The sequence below is a fragment of the Mobula hypostoma genome, assembly GCF_963921235.1.
Source record: "Mobula hypostoma chromosome 10 unlocalized genomic scaffold, sMobHyp1.1 SUPER_10_unloc_3, whole genome shotgun sequence".
NCBI classification, from domain to species: domain Eukaryota; kingdom Metazoa; phylum Chordata; class Chondrichthyes; order Myliobatiformes; family Myliobatidae; genus Mobula; species Mobula hypostoma.
In genome coordinates, this window is record NW_026948138.1 from 404,667 (window position 1) to 425,211 (window position 20,545).

Sequence of the window (20,545 nt, forward strand, 5' to 3'; positions counted from 1 at the left end):
TCTGCATAGACTTGGGCTAAGAGTTAGAGGATAGAAATACAGACATGGTCTTTCAGCTAGGAAAAGCGTAGCAGTGAGAAACTGCCTGCAACACTAACTGGCAAACATATCTCATTAAGATCCGAGCCCTGACGTTGTGGGAGTGTGACTGCGACACTTGGGTGTGGAATGGGGTTATTTGGTTAGATGGTGAGGATGGGGAAGAAACGTTAGAAAAGAAGTTTCCCTTTTAAGGAGTACACTTCCTCCTATGCAGCCACGTTATTGTCGGCAAGTCCTAGGCCCGGCAAGCCTGCTACTGGTCCCCAAACCCTCTAGCCTCTATTGAACAGGCAGGGGAAGTGCAATATCAGTGCCCAAGATGAGCAGAATGATCTACCTCAATGACTATTGCCCAGTTACACTCACGTTTACTGTGATGAAATTCTTTGAGAGGTTTGTCATGCCCAGAATCAACAGCAATTTGTCTATCGCCACAATAGACCGACAGTGGATGAAACCTCACTGGCTCTCCACTCGGCCTTGGATCACCTGGACAATATGAATACCTAGGTCAGGCTGCTGTTTATTGATTACAGCTCAGCATAGGAAACCATCACATCCTCAGTACTAATCAACAAGCTCTAGAACCTGGGCTTCTGTACGTCCCTCTGCAACTGGATCCTGGACTTCCTCATCGAGAGATGACAGCCAGTGCGGATTGGAAATTACATCTCCTCCTCGCTGACAATCAACACTGATACACTTATGCTTATCCCACTGCTCTACTCTCTCTACACAGATGACTATGCGGCTAGGCACAGCTCAAATGCTATCTATAGATCTTTCAGTGACATAAGTATTGTTAGCAGAATTTCAGATGGTGACGAGGAGGTGTGCAGGAGTGAGAATCAGCAGGCTGAGTGGTGTTGCAACAACAACAATATACTCAACAACAGTATGACCAAGGAATTGGTTGTGGTGGAAAGAGAGAGCAGTTTCAAGTTTCTGGATGTCAACATCTCTAAAGTTCTATCCTGGGCCCAGTATATTGATGTAATTACAAAGAAAGGATGACTGCATCTATAGTTCATTAGGAGCTTGAGGAGACTTTGTATGTCACCAAAGCCTGTCGCAATTTTTTACAGATGTTCCATGGAGAGCATTCAAACAAGTTGCATCACCATCTGGCACAGAGGGACCATTGCACAGGTTCAGAGAAAGCTGCAGAAAATCTTTTCTTTTTCTTTGCAAGTCCGGTTTACCAAAGGCTACAGCCATTGGTGGAGCAGTAAACAGTGATGAAAGGCTGCTGCTCTCCACCCTACATCAAAGAGTATCGTTACCCAGTGGGATGACGGGGGATCTAGCTCATTGGCTTGGGCAAGGCTGGGAGGTGCCTCTGAGAGTAATCCCTATAGAATGAGGAAGGGCAAGGAAAGTTGTTGCAGGTGGTATGATTAGCACAGGTCCAATCAGTCAGTGGGGACATTAAAAATACCGCTACAGTACTATAGAACTGCAGATCCTAATAATTATCAATGGAAAAATTAATCTAGTGTACTCTGCCATATTCTTTTGATTGACCATAAATGAACAAAATCAGCGCAGACACCTTGTGCTGATAATAGACTGCCTTCATACAATGCTTTCATCCTCCAAATTTTCATTTTCATTGTAACATTCAGGATGATTGTTTTTATTTATTTATTATTGAGATACATAAATACCAGACCATTGAACAGTTCTACGTCGATCTTAGCTCTGGGTTGGACAAGAATGACAGTGCCATTAAAGATCTCCTGGCCAGGAAGGACAAAGCATTCATGGAGCTGCAAAATGACCCAAGCTCCATTCCCAAAAAAGAGCAGTTCATGTCCCTTCAGGCCTATGCCCAACGGGAAATTAGCAAGATGCACGACCTGTGGTGCGACAGCAAAGTTGAAGAGGTGCAATGCTTCACTGACATCAACAGCTCGAAGCTGCTCTTCAATTCCATCAAGATGATCTTCAGCCCCTCAAGATCTGGCTTATCTCCACTGTTGTCGGCTGATGGAACCACACTGCTAAAGGACAAAAAGAGCATCAGATGGAAAGAGCATTTCAGCCAGCTCCTGAACCGCCCTTCATCGGTTGACCAGTCTGTCCTGGACCAAATCCCCCAACAGCCTATTCATGAGGAACTAGATGATCCTCCCTTGATAGATGAAGTCTAGAAGGCTATCACGCAGATGAGCAGTGGCAAGGCGCCCGGCAAGGATGGAACACCTGCTGAACTGTACAAGGCATTCAGCAAGGAATCACTTGAGGCTATCCACAGCACTCTGACTAGCATTTAAGAAGAAGAAAAGATGCCCCTGACCTCAGAGATGCAACGATAATCACCCTCTACAAAAATAAAGGTTCAAGGACCGACTGCGGGAACTACAGAGGCATCTCACTACTTTCCATTGCCAGAAAAATCCTCGCCCGCATCATCCTCAACAGACTGATTCCAACAGTGTCAGAAGAGAACCTTCCCCAGTCGCAATGCGGCTTTTGTCCCGAACGCAGTACTGTCGACATGATCTTCACAGTGAGACAGAAACAGGAGAAGTGCCTGGTACAGAACATGACATTATACTCTGTCTTCATTGATCTGACTAAGCCGTCTGACACGGTCAGCAGAAACTTGCTGTGGATCATCCTTAGAAAGCTTGGCTGCCCGCAGAAATTCACTACACTCATCCGCCTGCTCCATGATGGCATGACGGGAGAAGTGTTCTCAGATGGTTCCCCATCTGAGATTTTCAACATCTCAAATGGTGTGAAGCAATGGTGTGTTCTAGCACCAGTGCTCTTCAACCTCTTCTTCAGCCAAATGCTGAAGCATGCTGTTAAGGACCTAGACCTGGGTATTTACATAAGATATCGCCTAGACAGATCGATGTTTGACCTGAGATGCCTTGCTGCTGAGACCAAAATGTTGAGGAGGCTCATCAATGAAGCCCTGTTTGATAATGACTGTGCCCTCATGGCCCACCAGGAGAACCACCTGCAGACGATTGTCAACAAGTTCTCCTCAGCCTCAAATCTGTTTGGCCTGACAATCACCCTCAGTAAGACAGAAGTTCTCCTACAACCTGCACCAAACAGTCACCCTCCTCAGCAATGCATCACCATCGACAGCACTGTCCTGAGGAATGTGCAGAGCTTCAAGTATCTAGGAAGCACCATCTCCAGTGACGGATCCCTTGTCAAAGAAATCATAGCAAGGATCCAGAAAGCCAGCCAGGCACTCGGCAATCTCCGTGTCAAAGTTCTGGAGCACAAGGTCATTCAGCTTTCAACGAAGCTCAAGGTGTACAAGGCTGTGGTCCTCACCTCTCTCCTGTACGACTGCGAAACCTGGACCCTGTACTGCAGGCACATCAAACAACTGGAGCAGTTTCACATGCTCTCTCTGTGGTCGATCATGAGAATTCGATGGCAGGACAGAATCACCAACCAGGAAGTCCTTGACAGAGCTAACAGCACAAGCATTGAGGCAAGGATCCTCCAGGCCCAGCTACACTGGACTGGCCGTGTAATCCGCATGGGTGAAACAAGAATCCCCAGGCAGCTGCTCTAAGGTGAACTTGAAGATGGCAGTCGCAATCAGGGCTGACCCAAAAAGAGATTCAAAGACAATCTGAAATGGTACATCAAATAGGCAGACCTCCAGCCTCGACAACTTGAGGAGTCCGCAGCCGACAGGGCTGCGTGGCACTCCCTGACCAGAAAAGCTGCATCTGACTTTGAGGATGACTGAAATCAGCGCCTTGCAGCAGCATGAGACCGACGCCACAAAGCTGTGTCCGCACCTGTTGTAACAACCGCCATTCCATGTCCAACCTGCAACCGCAAGTGTGCTTCAGCCTTCGGCCTCCGAAGCCACGTGCGTATCCACAGATGACTGCACAATTGTTAGTCTTCCCAGCACCCCGAGAGACAACCACCACCATTGAGATACAGCGCAGAATAGTGCTTTCCAGCCCTTCAAGCCACACCACCCAGTAATCCTCTGGTGTAATCCCAGTCTAATCACCGGACAATTTACAATGACCAGTTAACCTACTAACTGGTATGTCTTTGGACTGTGGGAGGAAGCTGGAGCACCCGCTCCATATGGTCATGTGGGGGTGGGGGGGAACATACAAACTCCTTCCAGGCTGTCACACATAAAAATACATGTCAGCAGGGAGCTGTATCAGAACACATCAGGATGGTCAGAGTCTTTTTGCCAGGTAGGGGGTATCTCACACTCGAGGGCATAGGTTTATGGTGAGGGGGGAAAGCATTTAAAGGAGATCTGTTGGGAAAGCTTCCCACAGAGAAGGTGGTGTACATATGGAATGAGCTGCCAGAGGCAGTGTAGAGGTCATTATAATTGCAACATTTTAAACAGGCACATGAATAGGATTGCTTCAGAGGAAAAAGGGTCAATGCGGACAACTGGGAAACCTACTGACTTTTCCCATCCTGTCACACATAAAAATACAGTTCCCTTTTCTCAATTCCTCTATCTCTGCTACATTTGTTCTCTGGATGAGAGTTTCCATTTCAGAACATTTGAGATGTCCTCCTCCTTCAAGGCATGAGGTTTCCATTCCACTACCATCAATACTGCCCTCATCCACATCTCTTCCATTTCCCGGAAATCCACTCTCAGCATGTCTCCCTGATGCTACAACCGAGATAGAGTTCGTCTTGTTCAAACCTATGATTCCACTAGCCATCATATCCAGTACGTCATTCTCTGTAACGTCTTCAATGGGATGCTACCATTAACCACCTTTCACTTCTCTCAACTCTCTGCTTCCAGAAAGGATCAAGCAACTCTCTTGTCCACTCATCCCTCTCCACCTATCTCCCTTTGGCACTTACCCCTGTAAGTGGGACAAATGCTACACCTGCCCCTATACCATCTCCCTCACCAGCATTCAGTGCCCCAAACAGTCATTCCAGGTGAAGCAACACTTCACTTGCAAGTCAAGTGGTCCCTGTGCAGCCTCGTCTACATTGGTGACCCAACATAGACTGGGGGGACCACTTCATTGAGCACTGTCACTCTGTCCATCACAAAAGGTGGGGTTTCCCAGTGTCCATTGATTTTAATTCCACTTCCCACACCCATTCCAACATATCAGTCCATGTCCACTGCCACAATGAGGCCACCCTCAATTGATTTAACTTGCGGTAAATCAATTGTTGATTGTTTCCCTTTTCTTTTCAACCACAAATCTAACTGGGGCAGGAAATATAAAGGGATGAAAGGGAAGGATGGAGATAAAGAGATGAAAAGGAAGGGCACCATGGAAGGGGTTGAACACAGAAAAGAGAATGCTATGAACATGTTATTGATTTTCTGGGCGGTATCGTGCACTTTCTAGAGGAGAGGTGATGGTCAAACCCAGAATAGAATGGAGAATGAAGCATTTTGCACAATATTTCATCTGAGAAAGGTGGAACAAGAGAGACTAACTGGGAGGAATTTGGAACAACACGTTTCAAGGTAAAGAACATGGCTGAAGATTTCATCACGGATGGAATGATGTGGAGTGAGAGTGGACATTATTCAATAATCTTGTGATTCACCACTGAGCAAAGGCATTGAATGCATTCAGTTTCCTATATTCCCTACATGTGATTTCATAGTTCACTGGTCCTGCCACAGTAGACTGGTCACTGTAGATATAACATTAGGTACTAACCCTGATATTGCAAACGCCTCACAAGTTTGTGCCTTGCAGGATTCTCACTCCTATAGCCACACACTACAGACTGCCCACTGCTGATTGCTGAATGATCTGCACAAAATTTGTTCACACATTTGGAAAATACAGACTGCTCACAAATGTGAACACCATGATCTGCTCACATCCATACAGTAACATTCGAAACAAGGGTTAACAACAATGTTTCCAGTGACACTGAAATCACTTCACTACCAGAGCTTTTGCTGTATCCAATGTACTGACATACTCTTTGTTTAATATCCGAAGTAGTTCACCTGCGATGGACATTAAACAAACAATGTCAGTTTGTCATCATAATTAGTCTAAAAATTCACTTAAAGGAAAAGGCATTCCTTTGGTAAGAAAAGGGTTAACCACAGTGTGACCTCATAAAACCGGAAGAGGAATACATTTTTAGAGAGGAACCGGAAATCTCGACACTGCGAACATCTTGGTAGTTCTGAAACAGCCCAATAGAAAAAATTAAAAAAGAAAAAGACTGACCCACCCCCATCCCCAAGAACCCCGAACTAAGCCAGAAATGGCTGAAGGAAGCTCTAACTAAAACTAATTCTAACCCCATTTCTGCAGGGGGCAACTCCAAAAATATACGTTAGATAAAAGATCTCCCAGAAACTAATGCATGTAAAAAATAACCAATATAATAATTAATCTACATAATAAAAATTAGTAAAATATATAAATTAAAAAAGCAGTCAGTACGTATAATTAGTTATAAACGAATAAATAAAAAATCGCTTCTAAAATGAAAGAAGGATTATGGGAAGAAGAAGCATAGGAACATGGCGTCCCAAAAAAGAAACAAAGGAGGTTAAGCAAAAAGAAAGACAAGTCGCCATTTTGATTATGCAAAAACCAAAAGTAGGAAACATATATCTAAAAATGATCGTCAAATCATATCATAAATAATAATGAAAAAGGAAAAGTTAAAAAAAAGGTTAACTAAAAAAAACTGATGTTAATTTACAGAAGATAAATAATCTATATGTTATAGAGTAACAACTATAGTAGTAAATAAAGAACAAAAATCTTAGACTTAAAATAAACCTTCATCGCGCGATAATAAGAGGTTCATTTTATAAAGAAAACACCAGAAGAAAAAAAGAATTGGTGCTAGAAGCACCCGACACAGATTAAGAGAGGGTATCTGTATCAGAAGGGAACTTATCATCCAAAAAGCTTCGGGCAGCAGTCGTAGAATGGAAAACACGACGATTTCCATCGGGAAGAGAGATTCTGAGACGTGCAGGATACAATAGTGTCGATTTGAGATTTTTTTGATAGCATTCTGACATTAGAGGTTTAAAAGTCAATCGTTCCTTCATCACTTCAGGACTGTAATCTTGAACTATCCTGAAGGAATGCTGGCGATACTTGATCATCCCTTGTCGACGAGCAACCTGGAGAAGTTGTTCTTTAACATTGAAATAATGGAAACGAAGAATAACTGGTCTAGGTTTAGAAGCAATCGCTGCCGACTTTGTCCACGGTATACGATGGGCGCGGTCGAGTAATGGAGGATCATTGGGAAAAACTGTCTGTCTGTCTGTATCTTGTTTTACGGCGGTTGGCATCCAGCTTAATGGTGCATTACCACCTCCCTCTGCTCCAGAATGTGCACTAGACATGCATTCTAAATCCCTTCACCCAATCACACACACACACAAAGCTACACATCACCCTCCCATCTTTGACCATCCTAGTTTCCTATTCCTGTTTATTCGTCATATTCTATAAAAAAACCCTGTACCCCTTAAAAACGCTAAAAATACCCGGACTTGTGCTCTCTCACCCATGCCCGGCAACCCTTTTAATGTGAATTCCTGCATCCCCAACTCCCTTAATTTATTTCTCATCATCTCTCTCTGTATCCCATACTTCCTGCAACGCAAAACTACATGTTCTACTGACTCCTCTTCCTGACATTCCTCACACAATCCTGTCTGGTGTTTCCCTATCATTTTCAATGCTTTGTTTAATGCACAGTGCCCCAGCCTTAACCTAGTCCACACAATTTCCTCTCTTCTGTTTCCATTACCTACCCTAGTAACTGCAACACTCTTTTGTATTTGATATAAATGCCTCCCTTTCCCCTCCCTGTCCCATCTTTCTTGCCACATTCGGTTGACTTTTTCCCAGATTACACACTTAACCTCTACTTTACTGATACGAAGGTGCATTTCCACATTTTCTTTCTTTAACGCCCTTTTTGCCAACTCATCCACCCTCTCATTCCCCTTCACCCCTACATGTGCTGGAACCCATAGAAATTTTACCTGACCTCCCTGATTTGCAATTCTTGTAACTAACTGAAGGACTTCATAAAGTACATCTTACCGACTGTTTGTGTGAAAAGATCTTAAACTTGCTAGAACTGGGGATGAATCTGAACATATCAATGCTTTGGATGGTCTGGCTTTCTGCACCCATTGCAACGCAACCAACACTGCCAGCATCTCCACTGTAAACACCCCTAACTTATTAGATGTTCTTCTGCTGATTCCAATTTCTTTTGCTGGTATTACCACCCCAAACCCTGTCACTCCTGTTTCAGGTTCCTTCGCACCATCCGTATAAATGTAGGTATAATCACTATACTTTTCCATCCCATGACAGTTAAATGCATTTACCAAATCTGTTTTATATCTTTCTTTCCTTTTTACCTCTAACAAATGCCAGTCTATGTCAGGCCATACAAGCTTCCATGGAGCTACAACCGGATAAACTACTGAAGGACTTATCCTCAGATCAAACACTCCACATTTTTTCGCGATATCATTCCCTACCCGACTAAAGGTATCCCTCTGAAACCTCCCATTTTCCCAGCACTCCTGCAACACTCCTTTAGTAGGGTGAGAATCATTGTGCCCCTGCAAGTTAGCCCAGTAGTTTGCCATCAGTTGCATCCTTCTTAGTTCCAAAGGCATTATTCCCATTTCTACCTGTAGGGCTGACACTGGTGACGTTTTAAAAGCCCCACTGCACACTCTCAAGGCCTGAGCCTGAATCACATCCAGTTTCCTTATAAGAGATCTAGCTGCTGATTCATATACTATATTTCCATAATCCAATACAGATCTTACTAAAGCCACATACATTCTCTTCAAAGCTGAACAACTTGCTCCCCATTCCCTACCAGTCAAACATCTCATCACATTTATTACTTTTTTACATTTCTCCTCAACTTTCCTGATATGGTCTGCCCATGTTAATCGTGAATCAAATATAACTCCCAGAAATTTAAATGATGCAACCCTTTCTAATTCAACCCCATACATCCTTAACTTCTTCCCTACCTCAACCCTTTTCCTGGTAAAAAATACAGTTTGAGTTTTATCTACTGAAAATCTACATCCCCAATCATAACCCCACTCCACCACTTCATCAATTGTTTCTTGTAGTTTCCTGATTATATAGTCCATGTTCCTGCCTCTTTTCCACAAGGCCCCATCATCCGCAAACAGTGACCTACCTATATCCACTGGTACCTTTGTGAAGACATCATTGATCACGATCATGAAAAGTAATGGGCTAATCACACTACCTTGAGGTGTGCCATTTTCCACTATGTACTGTTTTGATAATTCTGATCCAATCCAAACTTGAATTTTTCTACCAAACAAAAAATCTTTAATCCAATTAAAAACTCTCCCACCAACCCCCATCTTGTGCAGTTTAATTAATAATCCTTCCTTCCACATCATATCATAGGCTTTTTCAATGTCAAAGAACACTGCCACTACTGACTCTCTATTTGCCTGGGCCTTCCTTATTTCAGTCTCTAACATAATCACTGAGTCCATGGAATTCCTTCCCTTTCTAAAACCACTCTGATAACTTGCGAGCATTCCCCTTTTCTCAAGCTCATATGATAATCTTTCTGTTATCATCCTTTCCATTATCTTACATATACTTCATGTTAATGCAATTGGTCTGTAGCTAGTGGGTTTTGACAGATCCTTGCCAGGCTTCCTTATTGGAATTACTACTGCTTCTTTCCATGCACTTGGTAATCTTCCCTCCTCCCACACTCTGTTATAAAAATGCAGCAACTTCAAGAGCGCTCCTTCTCCTAGATTTTTTAGCACCACAGAGCATATCAGATCTTTCCCTGGGGAGGTTGGTCTCGATCTCTTTATTGCTCTCACCATTTCTGCTAATGTAAATGGATCATCAATTATATCATCTGTTCCTTCCCTCCTGCTTAGCACACCTGGGTGTTGGCTCATTATTCTTTCCCTTCTTCTTCTCCCTTCTTCAGACAAATTTTCTGAACTGTGTATCAGTACAAATGACTTGGCCATGACCTCAGCCTTATCCCTACTGGAGACTGCAGTTTCCTCCTCAGATATCATTACTGGATATTCCCATTCCCTTCTATCTCCTCCCATCCTCTTAATCATTCCCCATATCTCTCCCACAGGTGTTGTTCTTCCTACCTTGTCGCAAAAACTCCTCCAACTTGCCCTTTTAGCTTGACGTATAGTTCTTCTCACCACTGCCTGTGCTTTCTTATATTGAACCAAATGCTGCATATTATGGGTTCTTTTAACTAGCCTGAATGCTCTATTTCTGTTTTTTTACAGCCTGACAACATTCCTCTGTCCACCATGGTACCAGTTTTCTATCCATCCTATTTTTACTCCCAGGTATAGATCCTTCTGCTGCCATGATAATTGCTGAAGTCACCTGACTGTTTAATTCATCTACATTTCCAGAAATATCAATCTTTGTCAACCTTTCTTCACTCAACTTCTGGAACTTACCCCAATCAGCTTTTTCAAACACCCACTTCGGGGTTCCGCCACTTGGTCTTACTTTAACTCTTTCACCCACTGAACACAAAACTGGGTAGTGATCACTGCCTACTGTTGAAGCAGTCCAAACTCCCCAGTTACTAATGCCAGCCAAGGTGTTAGACACTAACGTAATATCTAACACTGACTCAGTTCCTGTTGTTATATCTATCCTTGTGCCATTACCATCATTCATACACACCAAATCCCTTTCTTCCATCAAATCTTCAATTACCTTTCCATTTGGATCTGTAATCTGATCCCCCCATATTGTGCTATGAGCATTAAAATCTGCACACCACATTACTTTATGTCTGTTTTGTCCTTGTATCTTTAATAGGCTGTCCAAATCCAACCTTTTACATGGATTGTAGTAGTTAATTATAACCACTCCCTCCACTCTCTCCCACACTTCCACCACTATGTATTCCTGATCATCTCCTTTCTCCAGTACCCTATATGGTATACCTTGCTTGATTAACACAGCACAACCCCCTCCTCCCGCTAGATTTCTATCTTTCCTTATCATTGTATACCCATATACCACAAAGTCTAAAGTTGGTTTCAACCAAGTTTCCTGAATACACACTACATTCGGTTTTACAACCATTTCTTTAATAAAGTGCTTGGATTCCTGGCTATTGGCCAGTAAGCTCCTTGCATTCCATTGTAAAAGAATCACCATAATTAGTATTAACCAACACATGACACTTTCTGGCGTGACTGATTACTCAGGTTCTCCCTCACTTCCTCCCATGTCAGTCCTACTAACCCTAAATTGTTTACTGCTGCTTTTACCATCAGCTGAATTTTGTCACATTTTGACTTTACCTCAGCAGTACTATTAATCACTCCTGCAATGAATGTTACTAGAGCCTTTTTGTCTGCATAAATCCTGTCATTTGTTCTTTGTTGCATCTCTCGTATCCCTATTGCTCCCTGTTCATTAGGAGCATTATTCTGTTCTCTTGACATTCTTACAGCTTCTGCATAAGTGATCTTTCTTTTCACTCTTATTTCTTGAATTTTAGTCTCCCGTCTCACAACCTCACACCCACTATATGCCACATTATGAGCTCCTCCACAATTGCAGCATTTTGGTTGAACTCCTGTTCCGCACTTTCCATATTCATGATCACCCCCACATCTAGCACATCTCCTCTGCCTTTTACAGTTTTTAGCCACGTGTCCAAACCTTTGACAATTATAGCACCTCAATGGCTTTGGCACATACACCCTTACTGGGTAACTCATGAAACCCAGGAACACCTTCCTTGGCACTCTTTCTTCTTCAAATTCAATCAATACAGATTCACTTTCCTTTTTCACTCCCTCCTTTGTTGTTTTCAGTCTTTGAACATTCATTACTTTCCCTCCTTTGATATTCCTCTTTATCTCCTCCATATTTATACTCATTGGTATCCCCGTGATCACTCCTTTACAACCACTGTTTTGTGCTCCCACCCTCCCAGTGTATTCCACCTTGCATTTTCCTATCTCTTTTAGCTGAGTGCTTTCTCAACTTGTTCCTCATTCGCACATCTTACCAATAAGTTGCCATCATTAAGGACTTTTGCAAATACTATTTCCCCTATCCTATTTGTCAGAGTTGTTGTTAGCACAAACGGGTTAATTTTCTTCATATGTCCCTGAGCCTTCTCATTAAACCTAATTATGACAACACCTCCTCTCTGAGCTTGTTCATCTTTCTCACTTTCAGAGCTTTCTCCACTATCATTTCTTATTCTTTTATCCCCTTTGTCTTGGTTTTTATTCATCCGACCCCTCACTACCTCCTCATTCCCTTTATTTCTCCCTTCACAATAATCCACCTCTCCCCAGCTGCCTACCTCTGGTCCCAAGTCTCTATCCCTCTCCTTCTCCACTTTCTTTCCCTCAACCCCGCCTCTTATCTTGTCCGCCATTACCGGACCCACACGACCCCCTCCCAGCAATTTCCGTTCCTTCCCCACTCTCTTTCCCTCAACAGGTTCCAAAACACACTCACGCATCAAGCAAAACACAGCCAGCTTCCAGCAGCAGCCCACCAGCAGTTCCAACTCTGCCAGCCCCCGCCTCCAACCCCGACCATTGGGAAAAACTGAACCGAACGAATCCTTTAAAAGTTGAGCAAAGAATATTGCAGGATCTCCAGCCTCAACATCCTCGGGTAAACCGATTAAACGTAAGTTTTGTCTTCTCGATCGATTCTCGAGATCAATAACTTTGGATTTAAGTTGTCGGAGTTGTTTAGTAGTCGAAGCTAGATTCTTCTCTAAGATCTCGACTTTTGTGTCCGTCTTCTGAGATTTAGTATCCAGTTCAGAAATTTTGGCATCGTGTTTCTGAACATCAGAATCCAGGGATTTGAAAGAGTCCGTGATTGATTTAAAATCTTCATTGAGGCTTTGGCCATGTTGTTCAAATTGAGCCGATAAGCTATCAGATAACTTTATCCGCTGCTGCTCAAACATTTCCTCCATAACTTCGTAAGTTAATTCCGTTTGTTTAGAATCACCTTTCTTCTTTGCTCCGTTCCCATCAGCGTCTTTCCCATTTTTGGTTCTAGATCTCGTACTCATTTCTCTAAACTCGAGATTTGCAGTTGACGAAAGGAAATCAATTAATCAGTAAATCAAGAAGATAAAATAAATCTTCTGGTGTACTTAAAGTTGATTAGATCAAGGAGATCAAAGGTTGAAAAGAATAACGGGGATGGAGCGAAGCCAAAGAAGCGACCTTACTCCATGAGCGCTCCCTGCAGACTTTCACAATTTGAGCTGAAGTTCTCTCAGTACGGAAAGCATATTTACCAATGCCAAGAGCACTGGTGACAGGATATGGAGACTGCAGAGTCAGTTACACTGTACAGCATCTTACCACAAGCACACTATCAGCTCACCATTTCAATGGACTGGAAAGTGTAATTCAAGAATTGGAGGAAGAGCAGAGAACTGTAGTTGACAGTGTTCAACAAGGAAGAAGATGATGTAATGACATTTCTCTAGGTATTACTGTCAGAATGTGAGTGCAGTTGTACATGTTACAATGATCTACTTGTGCTGTAGTATTTTTTGCAAGTGCAAATAGAATGTTTGTATATGTTAAATATGAGGAAGAAGAAGCTATGTTGAGACTTGAGCTGTTGGAATTCTGGTTTCAGTATCTCCTGCCTGATGGCAGCATCAAGAAGATGGGGGCCAATATGCATGTCACCTTCTTGAGAACATCTTGAAGATGCTTTGATATTGGGTTGAGCTGTACTGTACTATATGTTCCCATCTATCATCTACATGTTTCTGTCTCACACCCTGCTCACATTTGTATAGTGGGTATCTCTACACATTATGTGTACTGTTAACGGAAACATGTATTATGGGAGAAAGTAAAAAATAAACAATAGGTTATGTCTGTCAAATGTTTGCTTCTGTGACCTGACATGGATTGGAACGGCAAGTTTGTATGCTGGAAAATAGCTGAAGGAAATGAAATTTAAATGATATGATTTCTTTATCATAATCGCAACTGGTGGATTCAGGGAAACTGATGCAAATCTCTTTATAGAGATTAAACAGCTGTGAAAGAATTTTTATTTTATCTGCTATGAGAACGACAGTAATTTTTATTCCATGGGGAAGCAGCAAAAGGTAACTTATGAAGAAGTACAGGAAAGCACGGGCTGACTGTGTGAGGAAGTTGGTAGAAGCAGGGATTCGTGATCCGACAATGGAGGGGAGGAGAAGATGGCGGCGCAACGCAGCGCAGCGCGCTCTGAAATGATATCGTATTTGTTAAATAGGGGCCCTGCACAACCCTGATTTGATGGAGACAGACGTGAGAAGCACAGAGGAACATCTGGAGAACCTTCTGAAATACCTGCTTTGCTGCCGCTGTACTGTGCGATCGAGAATCTCCGGAGGGGAAGGCCCCAAATCCTTGGCTTTGCCTATTGCCTGTTGCCGGGACCGGGGTCGAAGCGCTCGGACAAGGTGGTGCTCGGTGCTCGGTGTAGGAGGGCTGGTCGGAGGCTCGAAGTTTTCGGACGGACTCAGGAGCCGGCTGTGGTCGGGTGCTTCCAGGTTGCTGCATCAGCAAGTTTGCGGCGCTGGAAGCTCATGGCAGGGAGAGTTTCTCCCTTCTACCATCTGCGTGAGATGATGGGACTTTCGAGAGACTTAGAGACATATTTTTACTGTGCCCATGGTTTGTTCTTCATCAAATTACGGTATTGCTTTGCACTGTTGTAACAAAATGTTATAATTAAGTGGTTTTTGTCAGTTTTTTTTTAGTCTTGGTTTGTCTTGTGTTTCTGTGATATCATTCTGGAGGAACAATGTATCTTTTCTTAATGCGTGCATTAGTAAATGACAATAAAAGAGAACTGCGTGTCCTCATGATCTAATCTAATCTAATCTAATATCTGGTTTTGAGCAGGATCGGTATATTGGTATCGAGTATCTCAAATGTATTCTGCTCAACAAGTGTGCAATACTGGATCTGCTATTAGGGAATGAGACAGGGCAGGTATCAGAAGTTTGACTAGGCGAATACTTTGCATCCAGTGACCACAATGCCATTAGGTTCAAAGTAAATATGCAAAAAGATAGGTCTGGTCCACGGGTGGAAATGCTAAATTGGAGAATGGCCAATTTTGATATAACAAGTGTGGATTGGGACAAGCTGTTTTCTGGCAAGGATGTACTTGGTAAGTGGGAGGCCTTCAAAAATGCAAGTTTGAGAGTACAAAACTTGTACTTGCCTGTCAGGATAAAAGGTAAAAGTAGGGAAACTTGGTCTTCAAGAGATATCGACACCACGGTTAAGAAAATAAAAGAGGCGCACAGCAGGAATAGGAAGGTAGGAACAAATGAGGTGCTTGTGGAATCTAAGAAATGCAAGATAACACGGAAGAAAGAAGTCAGAATTGATAAAAAAAAGTATGAAGTTGCTCCAACAGAGAAGGTGAAGGAGAACCCTAAGGGATTCTACAGATATGCTAAGAGCAAAAGGATTGCAAGGGACAAAATCTGTCCATTGGAAGACCAGTATGAAATTCCACGTGTATCCAAAATAGATGGGGAAGATCTACAATGAATTCATTGCCTCCGCATTTATTCAGGAGATGGATACAGAGTCTATAGAAATGAGGCATGTCAGCATCAACTTCATGGAACTTGTCAGATTACAGATGACGAGCTGTTTACTACGCAAAGGCAAATCAGGTTGGATAGATTCCATAGGACCTAACAAGGTCTTTCCCTGGACCCAAGGGGAGGCAAGTACGGAAATTTTGGGGGCCCTTGCAGAGATATTTAGATCATCATTAGTAACAGGGGAGGTACTGGACGATTGGAAAATAGCCAATGTTGTTCCACTGTTTAAAAAAGGCTCTCAACAGAAACCAGGAAATTACAGGCCTGTAAGTCTGACATCAGTTGTGGGAATATTATTGGAAGATATTCAAACGGACCAGATGTATAAGTATTTGGATAGACATGGACTGATTAAGGATTCATGCATGGTAGGTCATGTCTAACTGTACCTGTAGATAATTTTGAAGAAGTTACCAGGAAGTAGATGTGGGTTATGTAGGTTTTATTAAGGTGTTTGATGAGGTCCTGCACGGGAGGTTGGTCAAGAAGCTTCAGTCGCTCGGCATTCGGGATTTGACATTGGCTTTGTGGGAGAAGCCAGAGAGTGGTACTAGATGCTTGTCTCTCTGACAGGAGGCCTGTGATTAGTGGTGTGCCTCAGGGATCAGTGCTGGGTGCATTGTTGTTTGTCATCTATATCAATGATCTGGATGATAATGTGGCAAACTGGATCAGCAAATTTTCTGATAGCACGATGATTGGGTGCGCAGTGGAAGTAAGGAAAGCTGTCATGGCTTGCAGAGAGATCGGCATCAGCTGGAAAAATGGGCTGGAAAATGGAAGACAAGTACAAGGTTTTGAACTTCAGTCGGACCAACCAGAGTGGGCCTTACACAGTGAACAGTAGGGCACTGAGGTGTCTGTTAGAACAAAGGGACCTGGGAAATGAGGTTCATAATTCATTGAATGTGGTGTTGCAGGTAGATAGGGTTGTAAAGAAAGCTTTTGTAATATTGGCTTTCATAAATCAATGTATTGAGTACAGGAGATGGGATGTTATGTTGAAGTTGTATTAGATGTTGGTGAGGTCTAATCTGGAGTGCAGTTTTGGTCACCTACCTGCAGGAAAGATGTAAACAAGGTTGAAAGAGTACAGAGAAAATTTACAAAGAAATTGCCTGGTCTGTTGGACCTGAGTTACAAGGAAATATTGAATAGGTTTGGACTGTATTCTTTAGTAAGTAGAGGATTGAGAGGAGATTTGATGGAGGAATACAAAATTATAAGGGATATTGATAAGCAAAGCACAAACACACTTTTTCCACTGAGCTTGGGTGGGACTACAACCACCCAACTGCAACAACTATATCCCACAGCTATATAGGTCCCTGGTCAGACTACACTTGGAGTAGTGTGCTCAGTTCTGGTTACCTCACTGCAGGAAGGATGAAGAAACTATAGAATGGGTGCAGAGAAGATTTACAAGGATGTTGCCTGGATTGGGGAGCATGCTTTACAAGAATAGGCCCCTCCAGACCTTCAAGGTATGGCAACCAGCAATCCCCCGACATAATCCTAGTTGAAAGAAAGTATGGTATAGAATTGTCATTTCTGTCATCTCCCTTTGGTCCCTCAGAAAAGTACCATTGACTGGAAAGAAAAAAATATATATTACACCACACCTCATTAACTGTAAAATGCCTCATGTAGTTGCTTAAATGTGAATACATCTGAATCTCAGCTCCGGAATTTGAGGGTGTTTGAGAAACAGTACCCAATGATAATATTTATCACTTTCTGTGGAACTGTTCATATTACTCAAAACTTTGACAAATTTCTACAAATGCAAAGTGGAGAGTGTCCTGACCTGTTGAATCATGGCCTAGTTTTGAAACACCATAATAGCCCCATGAATAGAACAGTCCACAGAAACTGATGGATACAGCCAGGTCCATGACAGGAAAGTCTCTCACCGCCATTGAGCACATTTACATGGAGCACTGTCACAAAAAAAGCAGCATTCCTCATCAAGGACTTCCAGCATCCAGGCCATGCTCTGTTCTCACTACTACCATCTGGCCGGAGGTACAGGAGCCTTAGGTCCCACATCACCAGTTTCAGGAATTGCTATTACACTACAAATGTCAGGCCCTTGATCGGCATGGATAACTTCACTCACCACAACTCAGAAATGATCCCATAACTGACAGACTCACTTTCAACGGCTCTACACTCATGAGTCTACAGATCATGCGCTCATTAATTTTGATTTATTTTTCATTTTCACAATTTGTCTTCTTTTGCACATTGGTTGTTTGTCAGTCTTTGCTTATATATAGTTTTTTTCATAAATTCTGTTGTATTTGTTTTCTTATGTCAAGTGACATTAATGCACTTTGACAATAAACTTACTTTGAATGTGAGAGTTTTGAATGAAGTGTAAACATCTATGAAAATCTTTACTTTCTTCATTTCTTGCAATTCTCACATAGGTAAAGAACAACAAGTCGTCAAATGAAATAACTCTCTCTGACTGGGAACAGGAAGAAAGTTTATCAACTACGGCTCCAGATAAAAAGATACAAAGAGGTGTAACTATTGAAAAGAATGTCTTGTTTAGCATGTCTTCTGATGCTACTGAAACTTCTCTGGTATTACTCTATGTCAGCTGTGCATGGTCCAATAATTACTCCATAATTCACAATATATTATGTTTTTACAGGTCTCAGTTGAAAACCAACGAAATTCAGAAGAGACATTCAGCGTATGTGTGCTGACCATCAAAAACCCATCAGATTACTTGCAGTTCAGTTACTGTATCACTCTGTCAGTGCTTTTTATTTAGAATTCCTTTCAGAGTTGTATTATTGACTGTTGACTATGGAGAAGGTGTGCTTACAGGGGGAAGTCTGAAAAGGAGAGGGTGTATTACCAATGTCACGATGAATAATCTCCAAGAAAAAATGGACCCTAATACACATTCAAATGAGTAATGCTGATTATTGTTCTTTAATGATAATATGAGCATTGTAAATCAGGGTAATCGAAGTGTGTATATTTCGGTATATTAAAGAGGAAAATGGTTTTTGCAATGGGCTGAAATTCATCCAGAAATGGCCCACTGGCCTATTTTTTTCATTATGCACCATCTCCAAGGTAAAGTACATCACAGACATTTCCACCAATCTGAGCGTGGGTAGAGTTGAGTCTAATGTATTTAGATCCCTTCACACTGCAAGACAAAACAACATTGTGCCTCAAAAACATTGTATGCAATAGGCAATGACTAAGTCACATCTCTAAGGCGATTGTCACAAGATCAAAAATCATTGAATGGCACTCATATACTGTACAGTAAATAATATTCTAGAACTGTTAATATTCACCAAAGTATTAAAACAATTAAAAGAATCAAAGGCAAAAACAATGATTAAGTGTAAAAGAAAGCATTTATGTAAATTCAATTTGATTAAAATATTGCCTTGACCTCTCACCTGGGTAATGAGCCTAGCCAGGTGACTGACCTTTGTGAAAATATATGTTGAACTTTGTCGCTTTTGTAACTGTTTGATGTCACAAAATAGAGTTGTAGACAATCCCAGAGTGCGAAGCTAATAAGTTGCAATATATGTATGTGACTATAGAAATTTATTAACTAACAAAATGCGTGACTGCAAGCACCCAGTGTACTGAACACTGTGTGTGAAGAAACATGGAAGTAGCAGAGAGGAGCAGACGACAACAAATGTATCAGAAGGATGGAGCTCACCAGAAATAGAAAACTTGTCTCATTCTTATGTATAAAAGGAATGCTTTGTAAATGGTCTGTTGGACGTCCCTGATCATCCCTGGTGGGTGAGCAGGTGAAATTTCCCTTTGCAAGTGGATAAAGACTAAAGGCACTTGATGAAGATCCGCTCAGAGTTGGTATTGTGTATTGTGAGACTTAGCAGAGAGATACTCGACACCTTTCAGGGGATGAATAGTTGGGGAACAATGGTCAGAACACTTTATCTCCCAGGACAGCTCTAAATCAGGATAGGTATGGCCCGTGCAGATGGATTTTAAATTGGAGTTGGGAAAACTATGAGCGCATTAGGCAGGATCAAATAAGTGATAATTGGGAACACCTGTTCCCTTGCAAGTCCTCATCAGGCATGTGGAGGGGTTTAATGATCAGATGCACAGAGTACAAGAAAGGAATGTTTCTCTTCGGAGGAAGGATGGGGATGGAAAGATAAGAGAACATTGGATGTCCAGAAAGGTGATGAACTTAGTCAAGAAGAAAAAGGAAAAGTATCTAAAGCTTCGGTACTTAGGATCACAGAAAGCACATGAGGAGTATAAAGACCAGTAAATAAATACTGCTCCTTACAATTTCAATCAAAACAGCAGTCTTCTTTCCCAGACAAGGATGAGAGTAAGCAGGGAGCGCAAATGTTGCTGTGCTTTTTGTCAAGTCTCAACAAGACTAGAATGAAAAGAAGGGAGTTAAATACCATCATAATGAAACATTAATCAGCTTATGAGCACATAGACTCCACAGCAGAGTCCGTAGTTGTGACATCAATGCTCTGAGACTGAGTCTAACCTACTGCGGTTTAGTGCATAGATTCTCAAGTTTATCTGCTGAAATTTCACAGTTAGATGTGGAGAAACTCTGTCTCTTTTATGTAGAATTTTGGAAATTCTTGACTGTCACTGGAGAAATGAGACAGTCCTCATGAAACTTTGTGTATTGTCACAAATGTCAAGATCCGTAGGTCATCATTATCTGACTATCTTCAATTTCAAGACGAAAATAAATGTTCTGCTGCCAAAGCCAACATTCTTAGAGTTGTTAGAAGTGGATCTGGTTTGTTTTAATTGAATGTAACTAGTGGTTTTCATTGATGCTTCA

The 20,545-nt window shown here is 42.1% G+C and overlaps 1 pseudogene; it reads left to right on the plus strand.

Moving 5' to 3' along the window:
• Nucleotides 1–2,542: 2,542 nt before the first annotated feature.
• LOC134341252 (interferon-gamma-inducible GTPase 10-like) overlaps nt 2,543–20,545 on the plus strand; it is a 46,516-nt pseudogene continuing 28,513 nt past the window's right edge.